At 45.3% G+C, this 20,228-nt stretch overlaps 1 protein-coding gene across 16 annotated transcripts in view; it reads left to right on the plus strand.

Moving 5' to 3' along the window:
- nav3 (neuron navigator 3) overlaps positions 1 to 20,228 on the plus strand; it is a 401,736-nt gene that overhangs the window by 174,340 nt on the left and 207,168 nt on the right. Inside the window, exons 1-2 of one of the 16 annotated variants that reach the window (XM_069904357.1) lie at positions 10,354 to 10,474; positions 17,013 to 17,138. The exons of 12 other annotated variants lie outside the window; for them this stretch is intronic. The gene's annotated coding sequence lies outside the window, so the exon portion shown is untranslated. Of the gene's footprint in view, positions 1 to 10,353; positions 10,475 to 17,012; positions 17,139 to 20,228 lie in introns of those variants that run through there. 3 more of the 16 variants (XM_069904359.1, XM_069904358.1, XM_069904360.1) reach the window with 3 other exon arrangements.

Here is a 20,228-nt window from a genome sequence, read left to right on the forward strand (position 1 = left end):
CTTTTGGTGTTGATAATAACTCTCTGATATTTCTCCTGATAAAGTGCTGTTCTTTATTGTGGAAACTTTTTTTGTACTCCCAGAATATTACAATTTACACTGGACTTCTTTTGGCTTTTAAGTCTGTAGTGGTGAGTAATGCTAAAGGGATTGATAAAACAGCCTTATACGGCCTCAGGGTATCCCAGACACTTTCCAGCCATTGGAAGGTTGTCATGCAGATAAAGCCAGGCTCATTTGTGTTCGTTCAATTTAAATTTATTGTCATTTGATTGTACAAGTGCAACCCGATGAAACAGTGTTCTCCAGTCCTCAGTGCAAAACACGCAAACACACAACCAGACCTAACACACATACAGACAAACAGTGCACGTGCAGGACAAATGTACCTGTACATATAGAAAATCGGTTGTTTATTAAATAGTGGAGTCTCAGATGGTTAGTGTGAGCAGTTCATTTATGTCAGTGGTTCCCAGACATTTTTGGGCTGCTGCTCCCTTGGTTGTCAGGACACATCCCTAGCGCCTCCCCCCTCCCCCCCCCCCCCACCAACACACACACACACACACACACCCTCTTCCTTGGTATTACGTTTACTGCAAATTTAAAACAGCTAATCTAACAATATAAACTAGTGTATATATTTCACAAATAAAACTTTTTGTAAACCAATTTATTTAGCAACATGAAAGGGTAAATTCACATCTCAGCTATAACTACGTTGTCTTCACAATTTTGACACTCGATTGCCTCCACTTCTTTTTTGTTTGCTGTGCTAAGGCTGTATTTTATTCAGCTGTCACCGTCCTGAGCGGTCACCATCCCTGGCCGTCACTGTCCCGGGCGGTTGGTTGCAATCTTGAGCGGTCACTGTCCCGGGCCAGTCACCATCCCTGGCCAGTCACTGTTCCTAGCCGTCACCATCCAGGGTGGATGGTTGCCATCCCGAGCGGTCTCCGTCCTGAGCAGTCCTGCCTCGAGCAGTCCCATCCCGAACGGTGCTGTCCTTAGGCAGTCACCGACCCGGGCAGTCGGTCACCACACCAAATTGTTGCCGTCCCGAGTAGTCCTGTCCTGAGCAGTCGAGTCTCTGGCCAGTCACTGTCCCCAGCCGTCTCCATCCCGTGTAGTCACCCCACCCCCTCCCCCTCCTCACCTGATGAGCGTTGCGAGCTGAATTTTCTGGAAATGTTCGGACTGCCCCCTTGGATCTATCCACTGCCCCCACGGGACAGCAGCACCCACTTTGGTTTCTTGGTTCTTGATCTTCCAAAATATTCTGTATGGAATTTAAACTGGAGGTGGGGAGGGTGTTCTTAATAATGGGAATGACTGATTTAATGGTTTAGCATTCCTACTGGCCGTGGTCAGTCAGATCCCACAAACAGCAAGGAGATAATGAGCAGAGAGATGTACTGAGGGAGAGCTATTGGCAGGACAGTGGGGTAACTCCTCTGCTTTAACTGAGACCACAGTTTACTGTGGTAAACTGTTTGCTGGTTGCTGTTTCCGACAGTGCATCCCTCCTGTGCCGAGCTGAGCAGACAGCCCGATTCTGATATCAAGGGTCTGGATTGTATTCCGGGTGTAGGTGTTGTCCACTGAACACTCAATGGCTCCACAAGTGATACACATAAGACAACACCAGTTCAGACTTGATTGGATGGTGGATTGACACATCTACCACACTGTGGACACTCCTGGCACTGTAACTGCAGCCTGGAAAATGTAATCCACTTGGCTTTGTTACTCTGACAGGATTAACCCCACGTTTATTAATATCTGCCTCCATTGTCTCTCCTGAACAGTAAATTCCAAACTCACTATCTATTGGGGGGGGGGTGGGGGGGGTGTTGGGAAGAAATCTCAGTCCTGAATAATCTTCTGTTTTTATCTCTCGGTATCTATTCCATCCCATCTTCACGCCAAACTGCCCAGGGTTACCCTGAGTTCTCCATCTCCAAGTATTACATTCTCTAGCACTTTTCCTTCTTTTCTTCCTTGTCCCCCTCTCATTTTTTCTCTCTCTTTCTTTTCTCCCCTCACTCACTCCCTCTCTTTTCTCTCTCTCTCTCTCTCTCTTCCTCACTTACACATACACAGCCTGGATATAGTTTTCTCTCTCCCATTACTTCTTTTAAATTTAAATTTATAAATTTTGACACGGTAACAGGCCGTTTTTGCTGCCTAATTTACACCCAATTGACATACCCCCAGTATGTTTTTGAACGGTGGGAGGAAGCTGGAGCCCCAGGGAAATCCCACGCAGACATGGGGAGAATGTACACATTCCTTACAGACAGCATGGGATTCTATTCCCAGTCCTGATTGCTGGCACTGTAACAGCGTGGCGCTAACTGCTCCGCCAACCATGCCGCCCTCTACGCTAACCGTCCCACCCTTCTCTCTATCTTCTTTGTCCCTATCTCATTCAATCTCTCTCATGATTCTTTTTTACTGTCTCTCTTTCCCTCCTTGTTTCTGTCTCCTTTTCCCTCTCTCCTCTCTCTCTCTCTCTGTCCTTCCATTTACTCTCTCTCTCTCTCTCTTGCACATTTATCTCTAATTGCAGCATTGCTTATATCCAGGTTTTTGGGTCAACCCACCTTCCTCTCGGGACGTGTAATGTACTGATTGTCCCAGATAATCGAGCAATCTGTTGCACCAGTAACTCGGAACCTGGGTCCAACCACATGTCAGGCTGGATCCTCATCTTTATCTATTTCATTTTTACTTCATCTTTCCCATCAAATTGAGCTTTGATTTACTTACTCATTTTCTTCTCGTTCTCTTCCTCCAATACGTTTTGGGGCCTGTGCACTCTTCTTCAGCCTGCCAGCTCAGATGAGTTGGCACCACACCTGTCTCTGTCAGATGGCGGTGCATTCAAATCCCACTCCAGGGGTCTGAGGACAAAACTCTAGGTGCCACTGCATCTGCACACACTGAGATCATTTTGAGGACAATCTGTGTTGCTCCATTGTTCTAGTGAATATTAATTTCGCAATAATTAGACATAAGATCTGACCATCATTATTCTGCTGTGTGAGAAAGTCCAGTTTTGGTGCTTCCTTCCTTATTAAAGAACACTTCAGTCACCTTTCTCCAAGTGGATCTCCAAGGTCATGAGGTGATATGACAGCTCCACAAATCTCTGGTGGGACCACACTTGGAGTATTGTGTTCAGTTCAGGTCACCTCATTATAGGAAGGATGTGGAAGCTATGGAGAGGGGGCAGAGGAGATTCACCAGGATGTTGCCTGGATTGGAGAATAAGTTTTATGAGGCAAGGTTAACAATTACACCCCCAGGTACGTTTTGAAGGGTGGGAGGAAACCAGAACACTCGCGGAAAACCACGCAGACACGGGGAGAACGTACAGACAATGCAGGATTCGAACCCCAGTTCCAATCGCTGGTGGTATAAAGGTGTTGTGCTAATTGCTACACTAACCGTGCTGCCCGAAGATTATATGGCAAGGTGAAGATGAAGATAATGAAGGGGATGTAGATTATGTGCAGGTGGAAGAGATTTAGTTTAATTTGGCCATCATGTTCGGTGAAGAAAGGCCTGTTCCTGAGCTGTACGACTCTATGTTCTATGTACTGCGTGAGAGAGTGATACAGCGCAGGTTTCACGGGGAATCAGATGTGTTTTTCAAGAGGAAATCACACGCAAGGGCTTGTGACTCATTGGTCACGTATTAAAGAATGCTTGTGAAATGCTCTTGACAAAAAAAATGAAAAGAGGTTAAAGATAAAAATAGTTTGGTGTATAAATACAGATATATTTTTCTGTGCTGTACTGCAGTTCAGAATATTTCCCACCTGAAAGATCAGGGAATGTTGATCTTTGATGGCTCGGTTCCATTCTTGTTCTGTCTTGGTGAAAGTGGATAAATTCAAGATTCAAGATTATTTTATTGTCATGTAATAAAACAGAAAATGGGATATTACATGAAATTCCCTGTTGTCTACTGGAAAGCATTCAAAGACTCGCCATCAGCAGAAATTGCCCAGTGCCCCTTAAGGACAGAGAAAGAGAAGCAAAAGAGAGCCCCCCGTAGAGTCACTGAGTGTCCGTGGATTTGCCTCCAGCCTCCGCAGCCTCACAGCCTTCAGTCTGAACCATTGGCAGCCCAGGTTCCAGATCCAAACCCCCGACATGATTAGGAAGCCTCCAACACCCTATCGCATCTCGGTCCTGATACCTGGTACCCCTTCAGCCAGTCACAAGCCAGTCTCTAGCAGTCTGCAGCCTGGTGCGAGTCCTTTGACCACAGTTGCCTGTATCCTATGTGGTTACCTCGTCTTGAGTCTCCAACAGTCCACTGCCTGTGTGTTCTTCAGCCTCAGAGCCCCCTCTCTGGTCCACCGCCACGGTCACCTTCCTGTGGGTCATCTCTGCTTCTCCTCAAATGGGGGGTGGGGCAGGGGGAATGTGGTCTCTCTGTTTTCTGGTGCTCTGCGCCAGTCCTCCCCTGGAGTCTGATCATAGGCACCTCCTGCTTGGACGCAGGCCACGTGGCCGCGGGATTTTACAATAGAACTACCGCCGGCTCCTTTAATGGACATTTAAAAAGCATATGGAGCCGACTGCAGGCGGATTGGGTGGTTGAAGCCCATGAGGGTGTGCTGAGACTTAGCATTCGCCTCTCCCAGGTCTACACCAGTGGCACCACTGCCATAACAGCAGGCCTGGTAGTGCTGCCATTTTGTTTGGAATGTGAAGGAGTTTTGGAGAGAGTTGTTAGCAGCTCAGAGTTGTAGAGGGACAATGTAGTTTGTAAACACTGGCATGCTTTCCTAATCCCATGGGACTGTGAAAAAAGTAAAGGGACACGGCCCGAAACGTCGACTATACCTCCATCTCCACTCATGCTCCCTGTCCTTCTGAGTTCCTCATCAACCTCAAGTTGATTGTCCATCTGATGGTACATTTGCAACTCGACCAGTGTATCTCTGGATATACACACAGTATGCCCAACATGTAAACAACACACTGAAAAAAAACCATTATCCAGAATGGATTATCCAAAATGCTGTAAAAAATACAGCAGTTTAAAATTGGTGCCCCCCCCCCCCCCCCCCACAGTGGCTAGTTCACCAATCCAAGCAACACACAATCTCAAGCAAACCAGAAAATTCACGTATCCGGCATCTACCAATCCCCATAGGTGCCGGATACCGGAGCCTTTACTGTATAGAGAAAAATAATTTGCAGGTTTCCAGGATTGTTTAACAGTCTCACCGCCTGTGGGAAGAAGCTGTTTCCCAGCCTGACAGTCCTGGTTTTTATGCTCCTGTACCTCTTCCTTGAAGGTCATGTCTCAGAGATACTGCTGGCTGGATGGTAAGGGTCCTTAATGATTCTCTGAGCCCTCTTTAAGCCCCATGTGAGGTTTGTTTGCTGCTGTTAATCTGAGAAACTCTTCCCTCAAGGGGTAGTAGAGTCTTTAGTGGCAGACAAATTCTTGATAAGCAAGGGGGCAAAGGATCATTGCGGGTAATCAGCATTGTTGAGTCGAGGAGATAATCAGATTAGTCGTGTCTATTATACGATGGCAAAAACACAGAAATGCAGGAGGAACTCAGCAGGTCTCACAGCATCTCTGGGAGGTAAAAATAAACAGTGTGACCGACATTTTGGGGCTTGTGCCCTTCCTCGAGGTATGTTTAAAAAAAAGAATGTGTTAATCGGCTGGGGAAAAGGGGAGAATGTTGTGTATCAGTAATGCTCAGGTTTTTGGTAATTAAAGCCGTTTAATCACTCCAACATGTTGATGAGATTATTGTGTGCACCACAATGCGGAACCAGACAAAGCAGAGAGCGGAGACACAGTACTCCTCTGAAGGGTCTTACCACCCAATCTGACGGATGACAGCTCCGTACAGACTATTAACAGTTTTATTTAAAATTCTGTGACTGCGGAGCCTGGGCCCAAGATGGTGGTGCCTGTGTTCGGCAGCACCCATGAGGGGATGCAGACTCTGGGGAAGCAGTGGACCAGCGCAGGACACCGATAACGGGGAGAACACCCCCTGTTAAGAAGGAGAAGCAGAGGGGCTCTTTGGCTGAGGGAAACCCGCAGGCTGTGGGTGACTTGCGGTTGGGGGAAACCCGCACAGACTGTGGCCTGCTGGAAACAGGCTCATGGGAACCAGGTATTTAGTGGCAGACTAAAGGCAATTTCATGTGATATATTTCTGTTCTATTTCATAACAATTTGGGGTGGCACGGTTGGTATAGCAGTCAGCGCAATGCCGTTACTGCGCCAGCAATCGGGACCTGGCTGCAAATCCTGCACTGTCTGTAAGGAGTTTGTACATTCTCCCCGTGTCTGCTTGGGATTTCTCCGGGGGCTCCAGTTTCCTTCCAGAGTTCCAAATGTACTGGGGGGGTGGGGGGGGGGGTGTTGTCGGTCAATTGGGTGCAAATTGGGCAGCATGGGCCGAAATGTGCTGTACGTCTAAATTAAAAAATTAAATAGTATTTAATCTTATCTCATCTGACTGTGCATATACAACCAACCGAAACAGTATTTTTTCAGACCACACATACAACAATACACATCACATAATAATCACATATATCCATAAAGATATAATTTTAAATGAATACACACAATATACAACATTTTGGATTGGTTACAGGGTACCGTTCATTAATCTCATGTCCTCCTTCCTGCAGCTGGTTGACCAGAACTGATCTAAAAGGGGTCTCTCTCTCAATCCTGTACAGTTGTCACATAACTTTTGCATTCAGTCCCTGAATGACTAAAGCAGGCATGGCAAATGCATTCTTTACCACCCCATCAAACTGTGTTGCCACTCTTAGGGAACTATGGACTTGTACCCCTGGGTGTCTCTGTTCTTAGGAAATCACCCCTATCCTCAAGGACCCCCACCACCCAGGCCGTGCCCTCTTCTCACTGCTACCATCAGGAGGGAGGTACAGGAGCCTGAAGACAACCACTCAGCTTCTTCCCCTCTGCCATCAGATTCCTGAATGGACAATCAGCCACAAATCCTGCATCATTTTCACAAATTTTTTTGTTCAAAATAAATATAAATGATAGTAATCTTTGCACTTGTGATACTGTGTTCATGGCAATAAATTCTGATTCTGATTCTACTACAACCTACAAGGCTCTGCCATTTACGGTGTATGTCCAACCCTGAATTAACTTCCCAGAATGCACTTCCCATCTGCCATCCCTTGACCCGTTTTCCCATCATCTTCACTGAGTATTATTGTTTTCAGAGGACTTGGAAATAACCTGGGGATGCGACAGGCGCTGCAGAAATGCATGTCTTGGTGACTAAACATACTAGTTCATTCCGCTGTATTACGCATGCTTCCTGGCTTTGTGACCTCTGGTTTCCTGTAAAACATCTGAGACCAAGTTTGTTGATATCCAGTTATTCTCTGACTCATTCTGAGCAATGCCACATCCCCTAATACTTTCCAAAAATGAGTCATCCAGATTTGATTCATCCCCATCACTCACTCCTCTCCTATCATGCCTGAATCTCCAAGACATCATCAACAATTCACTTCCCCACCACCCCAGCCCCAAACAAAGTTACTACTGGTGTATACAGCCCCCAGAATGTCTTGGCCGTAATATGCATACCGGGGATTTCGGTCTTGCAGGCCAGGTCACTATTTAATGTCCATCCCCTAAATGTCCTTGTAGAAGGTGGCATCGAATTTAAATTTTAGACATACAGCTCAGTAACAGGCCCTTCTGACCCACGTGCCCTTGCTGCCCAATGACACCCAATTGAGCTACAACCCCCCCACTCCTGAGTGCGTTTTGAACGGTGGGAGGAAACCAGAGCCCCCAGAAAAGTCCATGCAGACACGGGGACAACATACAAACTCCTTAAGGGCAGTGTGGGATTCAAAACCCCTGCCCCATTTGTTGGTGCTGCAACAGCGTTGCGCTAACCCCTACACCTTCTCGAGTGAAACAGGAAAGTTTGAAGAGGCTGTGATTGTAGTCGAAACTCAGCAGGTCATGCAGCACACTTTATACAGTAAAGTTGTACATAACCGATGTTTCGGGCCTGAGCCCTTCATCAAGTTATGAGCAAAATGGAGGCAAGCATCTGATTAAAATGGCAGGGGGAGGGGCAGGAGAGCATAGGTGGATAAGGGAGGGAGGGCATGAATAGGATGGTGTTGGGGGAGACCAAGGGCATGGTGGGGCTGGGGATTCCAGAGGGTGCGGTTGAAGTGTGGGGAGGTTAGAGGGGTGAAGTAGGGGAGGGGAGGTCAGAAAGGAGGTGGCAGGCTCCACTCTCTGGCTTCCCCACCCCTCAGTTCCCTCCTTCTCCCCCCCACCCTGGCTTCCACAGCCCCTCCATTTCCTCCCCCCTCATCCCCCCAACACCCTCCCTCTGGTGCCTCTGCAGTTTATTGTTGTTTGATATGGCTCTGGGATTTTAACAGGCTAGAATGTTGAATTTAATGTGCCACTTGGAAGCTTGCTACAGATGAAGGAACCAAATCTCATTCCTTCTCCATCACTTTCCATTCATTGGCTCCAAACTCTCAGACCACACTCCTGATCCTGGTCTGGTTGGACACGATTATTGGTGATTTCACATTTCTTGTCAAAGTTCATACATGGCATCACCTACAACCCTGAGATTCTTTTCCCTGCGGGCCAGGCAGAATTACCGCTTATTGGTACTGCGGAAAAAAACCATGTAAACAAGTAAAGAACTGTAAACTAACTTTGTAAAACAGTGGGAAAATAGAGCCCTTAAACCAGTCCCTGAATGAGTTTGTCCTTGAGGAGTCTAATGGTGGAGGGGAGCAGCTGTTCCTGAACCTGGTGGTGTGAGTCTTGTGGCACCGATACCTCTTTCCTGATGGCAGCAGCAGAAACAGAGCGCGTGCTGGGAGTGGTAATTACATTCCTTGGACGTGATTGGAGCAGGCAAATCCTAGAGCATAGATTCTCAAGATGGGGAGTAGGGATATTTTGGGAAATAATTTAAAAGTTGGTTTGACAATTTGAAAATGTTGGTTACCAACTTCTTCAATGATAGATTTTGTGATTTAAAGACAATGGATTTTCTCCCTTGGTTAACTCAGCTTTTGCTGGTGGACTTATCTGAAGTTCCGGTGCAAAACCAAGAGGAGTTATCTGAGTTGCAACACGATGAACCTGTACAAACTCTGTTCAGTGAAAGGAACCATGATGTGGCCGTCTAACAAGATCGAAAAGAATGACCCAAACTCGACTACTTTAGCAAGGGAACTACTGATACATGTTCCAGAATGTGGCTTCAGTGCTGTTAGTCCTTGGCTACAAGCGAAGAGAAACCGACTGGAAATTACAAAATGTGGAGATTTAAGGTTGAAACTAACAAAATTAGTCCCTTGATCAAAAAAATCTGCAGCCAACGTCAGGGGCGAGGTTCCCCCTGAATTGATGACGATTGTTAACGTATTGAAGTAGTGGTTGAATATGAAATATGTGTCCCAGTGTATTCCCGATCTTAATTGCATTGAAACACACGCAGTAAATAATTTATCTTTTGAATATATAACTTTTTTCCTGGTGGGGCATATGTTTTTAAAAAAAATTAAAGTGGGGCCCAGGGTAAAAAGGTTGAGAACCACTGTCCTGGAGACTTCAGCTTTTATCTGGCCCTTGTCCACCTCTCTCCTCTGTATACTGGCCATCTTCTCTCTCCACCCAGGCTACGAACCTGAAATGTTGCCGATTACTTTCCCTCCACAGATGCTGCTCAACCCTCCAGCAAACTGTATTTCTTTTTGCCCCAGATTCCAGTGTCTGCACTCCCCTGTGGAACACCAGTGGTTACAGGTCCCCAGGCAGAAAAACAACTATCCACTCGCTCCCTCTGTCCCTACAACGAGCCAATTACAGGAGAAGGCCTAAACTCCAGACTGCACAGTCAAAAATCTGGATTTTTGGATTTTCTGTATTCTCGGGAAGACATAAAATTCAAATTTAAGGAGGATAATGAAGAGGTGACAGATTAAATCTTACCCTTTTTACACAGCTGTTAAAAGACGGGAGTTAACTGCCTTTTAACCACTTAACTTACCTGTGTGAATGCAACGAACAAACATGGATGGGGGAGGGTCATTTTCATCCCGTGTATTACCTGCCAAGGTAAGATCAGAGCCGATCCGTTTCGACCCGGCTCCTGTTTAAAAGGCTTACCCACCTTCCTGGTTGAAGGCTGTGACACAGTGTTGACACAGTGTGACTTAACAGTGGGAGATTCAAACTTGAAACAGCAGCATCATGGCCATGTTGAGGTCACTGCCTGACGCATGCATTATACATCACACAGGACACCAACGCTGTAATGCTGCAGGTCCCACCTCCTTTTGCTCTGGGCTGCCGGGTTGCTATGTAAAAGGTTGCACTAACCCGACTTTTCCTGGTTCAGTGTGAATGACCCCGACCTGGCTCTAAACACAGGTTGTTTACGAGGCAATTAATGTGGGATCTCTCTGTAAAAGGGATATTTGATAGTTTATTAACAAAACATTTTTTTTCCACATGAAATCCAAATTTCACGGTTGGCATAGTGGTCAGCGCAGCGCTTTTACAACGCCAGCGATTGGAATGGGACTGGGGTTCGAAACCCGCACTGTCTGTAAGGAGTTGGTGCCTTCTCCCCATGTCTGCGTGGGTTTCCTCCGGGGTCTCTGGTTTCTTCCCACCCTTCAAAACGTACCAGGAATGTAGGTTAATGGGGAGTAACTTGGGCAGCATGGACTCATGGGCCAGAATGGCCTGTTACCGTGCTGTATGTCTAAATTTAAAAAATTTAAATACAAAACAAAAAATAATTATTTATTGGTTCACATCAACAAATTCTGTGCATCTGTGGCAGGACGTACAGACACAAAAGCCCTCTAAATTTAAAAGGTTTAATAATTTTCAAGAAGTCCAGATTCACAGATAGTGCGAATTTCTGGCATCCAGATTTTTAAAAACTTTTACTCTAAGTGTCCAAGATACAGTAAAGCCCCTGGTACTGGCACCTGAGAGGATTGGTAGATGCCGGATATGTGAATTTTCCGGTTGGTTGAGTTTGCGTGTTGCGTGATTGTCGAACTAATGGGGAGGCATGCCAATTTTAAACTTCCATATTTTTTACCCATTTATTTTCCGCGATGTTTTTGCTGGTGGCTTGATTGCTGGATAACAGGTGTTTTACAGTATTTAGTAGCCAAGCCATCCATAGAGATCACACACAGGTCCTGGATCTGGATTCCCCAGAGAGAGGTAACAGCCCCCTCCTGATTTAATATGAGCAGCATTTCGTAGCCCTCTTAGGCTCGCAGCTGAAACAATTACAGAAGCTGTCACCCTCTGGCTGAACTAGAGCATCAGGAGGCCAAGGAAGTGGCAGGAGGACCAAACACGCAAATATTTATTGCAGCTGCAGAGGTGAAGGGGAGGATGGTGGTGGTGAGTGGGCGTTTCACTCTGGGGATGTTCTGCCCATTCAGGTTTCTAACCTTAACCCTAGGTCATATGACCCACCTCTTCTGTGCTGTGTTCTAGCTCAAGGTTCAAGGTTCCTTTCATTGTCATGTAATAATACATAAAATGTGATACACTTCAAATTCTGTCTTCTGTAAGGCAAAGAGTAACTGTGAGCATTGGCTGGCACCCCTAACTATAGGAAAGAGAGAAGCCTGCATCCCAGGACCCTCTCTGACCTCTCTCCACGCATATATCCACTTTCTCCTCTCATCTGTCTCTGGGACAGCGTTCCAGAAGGAAGGAGTTTAATTTCAAGTTTATTATCGTCTGACTGTACAGATACAACAAGACAGAACAGTATTTCTCTGGACCACAGCACACACACTCACACACACTTGCTCACACATACACACACTCACTCACTCAAACACACACACACTCACACACACTTGCACACACATACACACACTCACTCACACACTCACTCACTCACACACAATAATCACATATAAAAATAAAGATATAATTTAAAATAAATATACACTGTATAAATATTTTGGGATGATTTACTCGGTTACATGACACTGTTCATCAGTCTCACAGCCTGTGGGAAGAAGCTATTTCCTATCCTGACAGTCCTGGTTTTGATGCTCTTGTACCACCTCCTTGATTAGCCAGGGCAACAAAGGTTCTGGGGAGAAGGCCAGGGAGTGGGGAAATGGATCAGCTCATGATTGAATGGTGGAGCAGAATCAATGGGCTGAATGGCCTATTTCTGCTCCAGTGTCTTATGGTCTTACATGTACTGGTTTATAAATGAAAAGCTTTGTTTTTGTGTGCTATCCAGGCAAGTCAACTCATGCCCACGTACAGCAGAGAGTGCAATAATAAAAACAAGTGTGCAGGGTACTATGTTACACTTCAGTGTGCAGTCTAAACCTGACTGTAGGGGATGGAGAAAAGTGCCAGGGTATCTTCTTGTGCCAGTGAGAGATCCATTTAAGAGTCTGATAACTCAGCCATCAAAGTTCCCAGTGTTCCTTAATCTGGGACATAGGACATGAAATGAGACAGTTAAGAGATTTTTTTCTGGTATGTTGGTAGTCGTTCTTGATGTTGCAGAGATATCCCACTCCCATTGATTTTGTTTCCAAGTCTGCAAGGTTTAATGGTGAAGGAGGCTTCCCTTTTTATGTTGCCTTAGTTATGGGTTAACTTCTCATCTCCAGCTGCTGTAAATAATCCCTGCTCCTGACAGTTATTGGCAAGCAAATTATTCAAGAGCTGTCTCCTTGCAAAATGGCAGAGTTCCCGACAGACCAATTAAAGGATCCGCGTTGAACCAATCAAAGAGAAAAGAAGAAATCACATTTATATTGCTCCCTTGATGGCCTCAACTTGTCCCGACCCTTCGCAGTCGGGGAAGACTCACAGTTGTGAGGCTGGCAGTCATTCCGGGCACAGCAAGATTCCACTAACTCCGACGTGGATACCCCTTTTGAGCACAAGATATCAATAAAGCTGGAATGGGGTAAATGTACAGTTAAATCAGTGGAAAGGCATAACCAGTGAGAGATCCATTTAAGGATCTGATAATTCTGCAGAGGCGAGCATCAAAGCTCCCAGTGTTTGTTAACCTGGAGGTTGTGATAGTCCAGATTCTATCACCAATGTGTATATGTACATATGTACAGATGGTCGTGTAGGATGACTGTGATTGGCTGAGAGTGTAGCCACACCTACTGGCAGGACTTAAAGGATTGCTCCTAGCCAGACCAGGTCATTCTGGACGGGTCGACCTACTTGTGATATGTTCCAGTCTTTTAGTTAATAAAAGCCTTGGTTTGGATCAACAAGTCTTTGGTTCTTTCGACGCGCACTACAGAGGTAAAACACAAAAGTCTGCAGACACTGTGGTTGAAGTAAAAACATGACGCTGGAGAAACTCAGCAGGTCAAACAGTGGACTTTGTACCGCAAAGATAAAGATACAGAACCAGCTTGAGCCCTTCATCAAGGATTTTGATGATGTGCTTTACTTGCCGTAAGCTTTAAGCAGAGTTTTTTTGGGGGGGGGGGGAGATAGCTGAAAAAAGTTGAGAATGGCTGGTTAGAGCATGTGGGCCCAACCCAGGCAAATGGAAGAGCACGAATGAGTTGGGTTGAAGGGCCTGTTCTTGTGCTGCAAAACTCTGACTCCAAATCTTCCTGTTTTCCTTTTATTCTTAACTTCTTCATTATTTCTCTTTTTTGTCTTTCTTCTCTCCTATCCTTTCATTCCTCCTCCCCCTCTCTCTTCCTTCAATGTTATCTGAGTCTGTTTGCCCAACGAGGGGACGGCACAGTTAGCGCCACGCTGTTACAGGGCCAGTGACTGGGGTTTTAATCCCACGCTGTCCTGTACGTTCTCCCCGTGTCCTCACGGGTTTTCTCCAGGTGCTCCGGTTTCCTTCCAACAATCCAAAACGTGCAGGGGTTGTCGGTCAGTTGGGGTATTTGGGGCAGCACGGGCTCATGGGCCAGAAAGTCTTGTAACTGCGCTGTTTGTCTAAATTCAAATAAACTGTTGCACCAACTCATAAGCCACTGTTTGAAAAAAATAATTGCCCGAGGCATTGTCAGATGTGGGATGGGTGGTCAGACAGGCAAGCAATGTTCTGTCGGGCTCAGGGTCGACCGTTCGAGGGCCCGAGCTGTTCTGGATGAGACGAGCTATCAAATATCGAAGGTGTCAACTGCTTCAATGATTTGTATACTTGTTTCCTGCTGAGAACAAGCCGCCTCTTTGATGATGAATGTGACAGCGAAATCTGTCACCGCTTCGTTCGTTGAAAGCTTGCTTTGGGACAAACATCGGGGACTATCATCCATCATCAAAGACCTTGTAGTGGCCTTCAAGGCATTGGACGTGATATGCTGCGGTCTGATTTGATTAACTATTTTGCGCAATGTGTCGAGGAAACTTTTATGGCCTGGAGCCCTATCTCAAAATTGTCAGATTAGCACAGCTCTACACGGCCCAACCCTGGAATCCAGGGAGATTGTTAGACCTTGCTAATCCCATTTCCCACAACTTGTTCTTGGCGTGCAGCTGAGCTGCAGGTGTGTGTTTGAAGATCATCTCTCTTCCTTTTTCACTCTTTATTGGGTTTAATTTATTCGAAATACAGAGGCGCATTTAGTAATAAGAATAAAGTAAGTTAATATCGAGTTACAAGTATCAAGTAACGATGAACAAGGTTCATATGGATCCATGTTATTAAATGGAAAAAAGTAGAAGAAAAAACCCAGACATTCTAAACTGAGAATCAAACCCCACCCTCTGAGGGTTTCCGGCCAAGATAAGGAGTTCACTGATAACAATAACTATGGGGTCATTTAGTAAAATGGGATTATCGCTGTAAGGGATAGTATAGACAGGAGGGACTGAATGGTCACAGTTAACATTTCACACAAGCACAAGTACAGCCCCGTGAGGATTCGATGCATTGGAAGAGCTGAGGGAGGGTTGTCACCATCTGGTCCAGAATTCGATACATTTGCAAAGACTCAGTGATTTTGCAGGGAAGAATCATTCTGACGGCTGGAGAGAAACACAGCTCTTTGAAGCAACTCGAGGCCAGACATTTCTGTGGAATTCAGGGAAAAGCATTCTCTGTGAATGACTGGGCCTTTTCAGTGGATTGACCTGTATCAGGAGGGTCTTTTTGGGAAGAAAAGTGCTTCATTTTGATTGTGACTAGGAGTGAAGTTACTTGGAGAGACCAGTGCCAGGGTCTTGGAAGCTTCGTGGAGGCCGCCCAGTTCTTGGCTAGAAAAGGACCAGGAATATTGTGACCACAGTTTGTGTGGATGGACATTTCCTCAAAGGCAACTGAAGGAGAATTCATGAGTCTGTAGCAGCGACAACTCCAGTCGTCCCCATCAGTTCATCATTAATTCTGGGAATGAAACTTCAAAGGCCTCCACTTCAACACTGAACTTAAAAGACTGAATTTTGAATTTACTTTCTAGCTTTTGACCTGGACTATAATGGTTTGGGTATAACGCGCACACACGCACGCACACACACACACACACACACACACACACACACACACACACACACACACACACACACACACACACACACACACACACACACACACACACACACACCTGCGCATAGCTGGGGATAGATTTTGTGTTAAGGATACTTTAAAAGTTAAGACTATAGTTTAAGACTTAGAAATAAAATTAGTGTTTTAAAATTAAACACTGTTTGATTCACTATCTATTGCTGCTCGTTACACACGGGTCGTAACAAAAAAGCGAGATGAATAATCTACAAGTTTTGAAAGTAATTGAAATAAGAGATTCCAAAGAGAAAGAAAGTTAAGATCATCGCTGTAGTAGAACACCTAATTGTTTCTAGAGCCAGACGTGCCATCACATCCGACACCCACTGAGGATGAGTGGGAGGGACGGCATCTTCCCATCTCAGCAAAATGGCCCTTCTACCGATGAGCCACAACAGCAATGAAAGTGCGAGGAGTCAAGTTCATATTAAGAACTAATGATAAGGTGTAATATATCCCTGCCAAAGAGACATAGCCAAAACGTACGATGCAAAATGTTTTCCTCAGTTATGCATTTATCACGTTTAGAAGAGATGTTAGGATAAGATTTAGCGAACAGAACCTTAGAAAAAAATGGACCACCTTAAATTGAATTAATGAATGCCTGGCACAAAGGAAAGTTAATCACAAAATTCTATGGACACTGTGGGTGAAGTAAAATCACAAAATGCTGGAGAAGCAAAGGCAGAGATACATAACAGAACAGCATAAAGAGATGAGTGAAGATGATTCAAAATGGTATCCCATGTAGTTTCTGCAAACGGTTGTTGAAAGTCTTGTTCCCATATTTTCTTAATACCACCCAGGGAGCTCTCCCTAGATCTTAAAAGTAGTTCATAAAGGGCAGAAACCAATGTTTTATGGTTAGTTTAAAATTATATACTTCCCAAATCTAAATCCTGGGGAAGCTTCAACATTAAATTGAGAATGTTTCAGCTAAAAGATCTTTAGCTGCGACCATGCCCTGCTGAAGATGTACTATGGCAGCAGCTTGGCTTCTGAAATTCATCTCCATTGGAACAAGACATTAGAGAACAGAGCCCGAGGCTTTGTTAATAAAATGGGGAGCATCATCGTCCTTTCATGCTCCAAAGCAGTGGTCCTCAACCTTTTTTCCCCCACTCACATGCCACCTTAAGTAATCCCTTACTAACCACCGAGTACTGATATCATAGGATTCCATAGGTGCTCTGTGATTAGTGAGGGATTACTTAAGGAAGTATCTGAATGGGGAAAAAAGTTGACCATATATTCCTCATAAACTGTTTTTTGTGTGTGTGTGGCCTCAGCTGTCACCGATACATTAATTTTAACAGGAGGAATGTTCCCAGGTTACTGAGAATAGGTTTATTGTCCTACACATTGTACAATGTACAAAGGCACTGAAATTCTTACTTGCTGCAGCCGAACAGGTACTTTGTAAACTCACTCATTGGAACCAGGCCACCTTGGGGAGACAAAAAGGAGTAAAACACGAAGATCTTCACTCCGCGATTGAGGTAAAAACACAAAGCTGGAGAAACTCAGCAGGTCAGTGTATTTTATATAGAAAAGATACATAACCAACATATTTGTCTTGAGCCCTTCATCAAGGGATGAGCCAAACGTCAGCAGGCGCCAGAACAAAATTTTGGGGTGGGGGGGGAGTGGCAGGGGGAGGAGCACGGTCCCGCAGGCAGGAGGTAATAGGTGGATAAGAGAGGCAGGGCACAGCAAGGAGAGGAGGAATGGCTCGGTGAGTGGAGAAGGAAGGGGGTGGAAAGCTGGAGGAATGGGGAAGAGAGAGAGAACGGGGAATGGGCTACCAGAAACCGGAGAAGTCAATGTTGATGCCATCCGGTTGGAGAGTGGCCCAGATGGAAAATCAGGTGTTGCTCCTCCAGTTTGCGGGTGAAAATCGAGCAAGCAAACGTCTGTGGAGATCTGAAACTCCAAATGTTTGAAAGTCTGCAGACACCGTGGTTGAAGTAAAAACACAATGTTGGAGAAAGTCAGTATCCTTTATAGACCAAAGATTAAAAAATATGTAAATTTCAGGCTTGCACCCTTTTTTTAACTCAGTTGACAGGACTGAGAAGTACAGATAATTATTGGAAGGAATTATGAATTTAATTTTAATTTTTAAATTTTGACATACAGCAGGTTAAAAGGCCCTTCTGGCCCATGTGCTCATGCCACCCAATTACAACCAATTAACCTACACCCCCAGAATGTTTTGAACGGTGGGAGGAAACTGGAGCCGCCAGGGAAAACCCATGCAGACATGGGGAGAACGTACAAACTCCTTTCAGACAGTGCGGGATTCCAACACTAGTCCCGATCACGGGCACTGTAACTGCATTGCGCTAACTACCACCCAAAAATGATGCCCACTGCACCTGGTATTTTCAGGTGGTCTCCCATCCAAGTGCTGACCAGGCCTGAGTCTGCTTAGCTTCTAAAATGAGATAAGGTGTTTTCAGGCTAGGTATGGCCATAGGCATGGGATAGATGAGATAGAGACAAGAATGTTGGGTTATGTATCTATGGAATCCCTGACCATAGAAGCAGTAGAGGCTGCCTCATGAAATATGCAGTTAAACCCCTGTTATCTGGAATTCAAGCAACCGGCAGCCTCAAGCAAGCAGCAAAAAAAAAGTTGAGGAAAATAAATAGTTAAAAAAATACAGGTTTAAAATTGGCTTGCCTCACCATTAGTTCACCAATCACGTAACATGTAATCTCAAGCAACCAGAAAATTCACTTATCTGGCATCTACCAATCTCTCTAGGTGCTGGATACGGGGTGGGGGGGGGGGGGGGTTTACTGTATTTGAGATGGTTAGATAGATTTTTGCATTGTAGTGGATTCAGGGCCAGAAAAGGTAAAGCAGTGAGGTGGAGTTGAGTCCGCGACTAGATCAGCCATGGTCTTATTCAAAGGCGTAGCAGGCTTGATGGGTCAGATGGCCAACTCTTGCTCCTACCTCTAATACTCTCAGGAAAGGCTATGGGCCAAAAGTGGGGACCAACTTGGCTGAATTCAGGGAAGGGATGAACGGCCTCTGGCTGCTTCTGTGCTGATGCCTGGGAAGCATTAAGTAACAGGCACCAAGCACAAGCGGAGCTATTTCCTCTAGCCCTGATGACCCGGGTTCAAGCCTAACCTCGGGGGCTATCTTTGTGGAGTTTGCAGGTTCCCCTGGAACTGTGTGGATGTCCTCCAGGTGCTGTGGTTTCACGGAGTTGGGGGGGGAGGGAAGGAGGCCTACATTATGGAAACAAGCTCTTTGTCACGTCACCTCCATGCTGACTCACACCCACCACACATCTCTGCTCTCCTCTCATCCCACAAAGACATATGGGTTGGTGTGTGAATCGGTGGCTGCAGGTTGCAACTATTGAAGGATGGAATTTGGGGAGGACGATGGGAGAAGAAAATGGGTGTAGACGAGTTTCAGTATGGTCTCAATGACCAGAGAGCCAACGTCCAGGCTGTGTAACTCAGATTTTATGATGCAGAATGAGCGTCCATGAATTACCTTCAACCTGCTCCTGTGTGTTAGGCTGGAGAGAGAGAGATTAATAGAGAAGGAGAAAGAGAGGGGGAGAGAGATGGGGATCTTGGAGAGAGGATGAGTTAGTGGTGGTAGACAGACAGACAGAGGGACAGGCTGAATTTCAGAGAGAGAGAGAGAGAGAGAGAGCCCTAGTTAGCTCCAGAGGCTATGCTCAGACTTGAAAAGTTTGTTTCACCTTTTAATTATATCAGAGCTTCTGCAGAGTGTGGTTTGTTTTTTTCCATTGTGGGGAATTAAACTGATATTGTTCCAGGTTGGGTTTTTGCCATGTGCCTGGCTTAATCATCGGCACAGACCTGAGTGCTTTGAAATGGAGACACTTTATTACAATGGATTATTCTCTGGACGCCTGGTGATACCATCTGAATCATTTGACTCATAGCTGCCAGGCAAAAGGGACCCAGCAAATTGTAATTTCTTTGTATTTGTATCAGTTTATGTTCTGTGCATTAAGTATTATTTTTCAGGATTCTTGTGCTGTGGTTTTTGTAAAGGAGGTCAAGGCTGTTTGTGGACAATGTTCTCCCTTGTGATCTTGGGATGTGAAATCATCCGTTGATGGTAGAAAATTTGATCTGTTTGCTGCATCTGTGAAGCTCGGTGGTTTTTGAAAGGTCATCGTGTGTGGAGGTCGGGAGTGAAGCATCAAGTGTCAAGAAGTACAATTTATGATGAAATTGTACAAGGCATTGGTGAGGCCAAATTTGGAGTACTGTGTACAGTTTTGCTCACCAAATTATAGGAAAGATATAAACAAAATAGAGAGAGTGCAGAGAAGGTTCATGAGAATGTTGACAGGATTTCAGGGTCTGAGTTCCAGGGAAAGGTTGTGCAGACTGGGGCATTTTTCTCTGGAGCGTAGAAGATTGAGAGGGGACTTGATAGAGGTGTTTAAGATTTTAAAGGGGACAGACAGAGTAAACGTGGATAGACTTTTTCAATTAAGAAAGGGGGAGATTCAAACTAGAGGACATGGTTTAAGATTGAAGGGGGAAAATTATAAGGGGAACATGAGGGGAAATTTCTTTACGCAGAGGGTGGTGGGGATGTGGAATGAGCTT

Source organism: Narcine bancroftii, chromosome 11 (genome assembly GCF_036971445.1).
Source record: "Narcine bancroftii isolate sNarBan1 chromosome 11, sNarBan1.hap1, whole genome shotgun sequence".
NCBI classification, from domain to species: Eukaryota; Metazoa; Chordata; class Chondrichthyes; order Torpediniformes; family Narcinidae; genus Narcine; species Narcine bancroftii.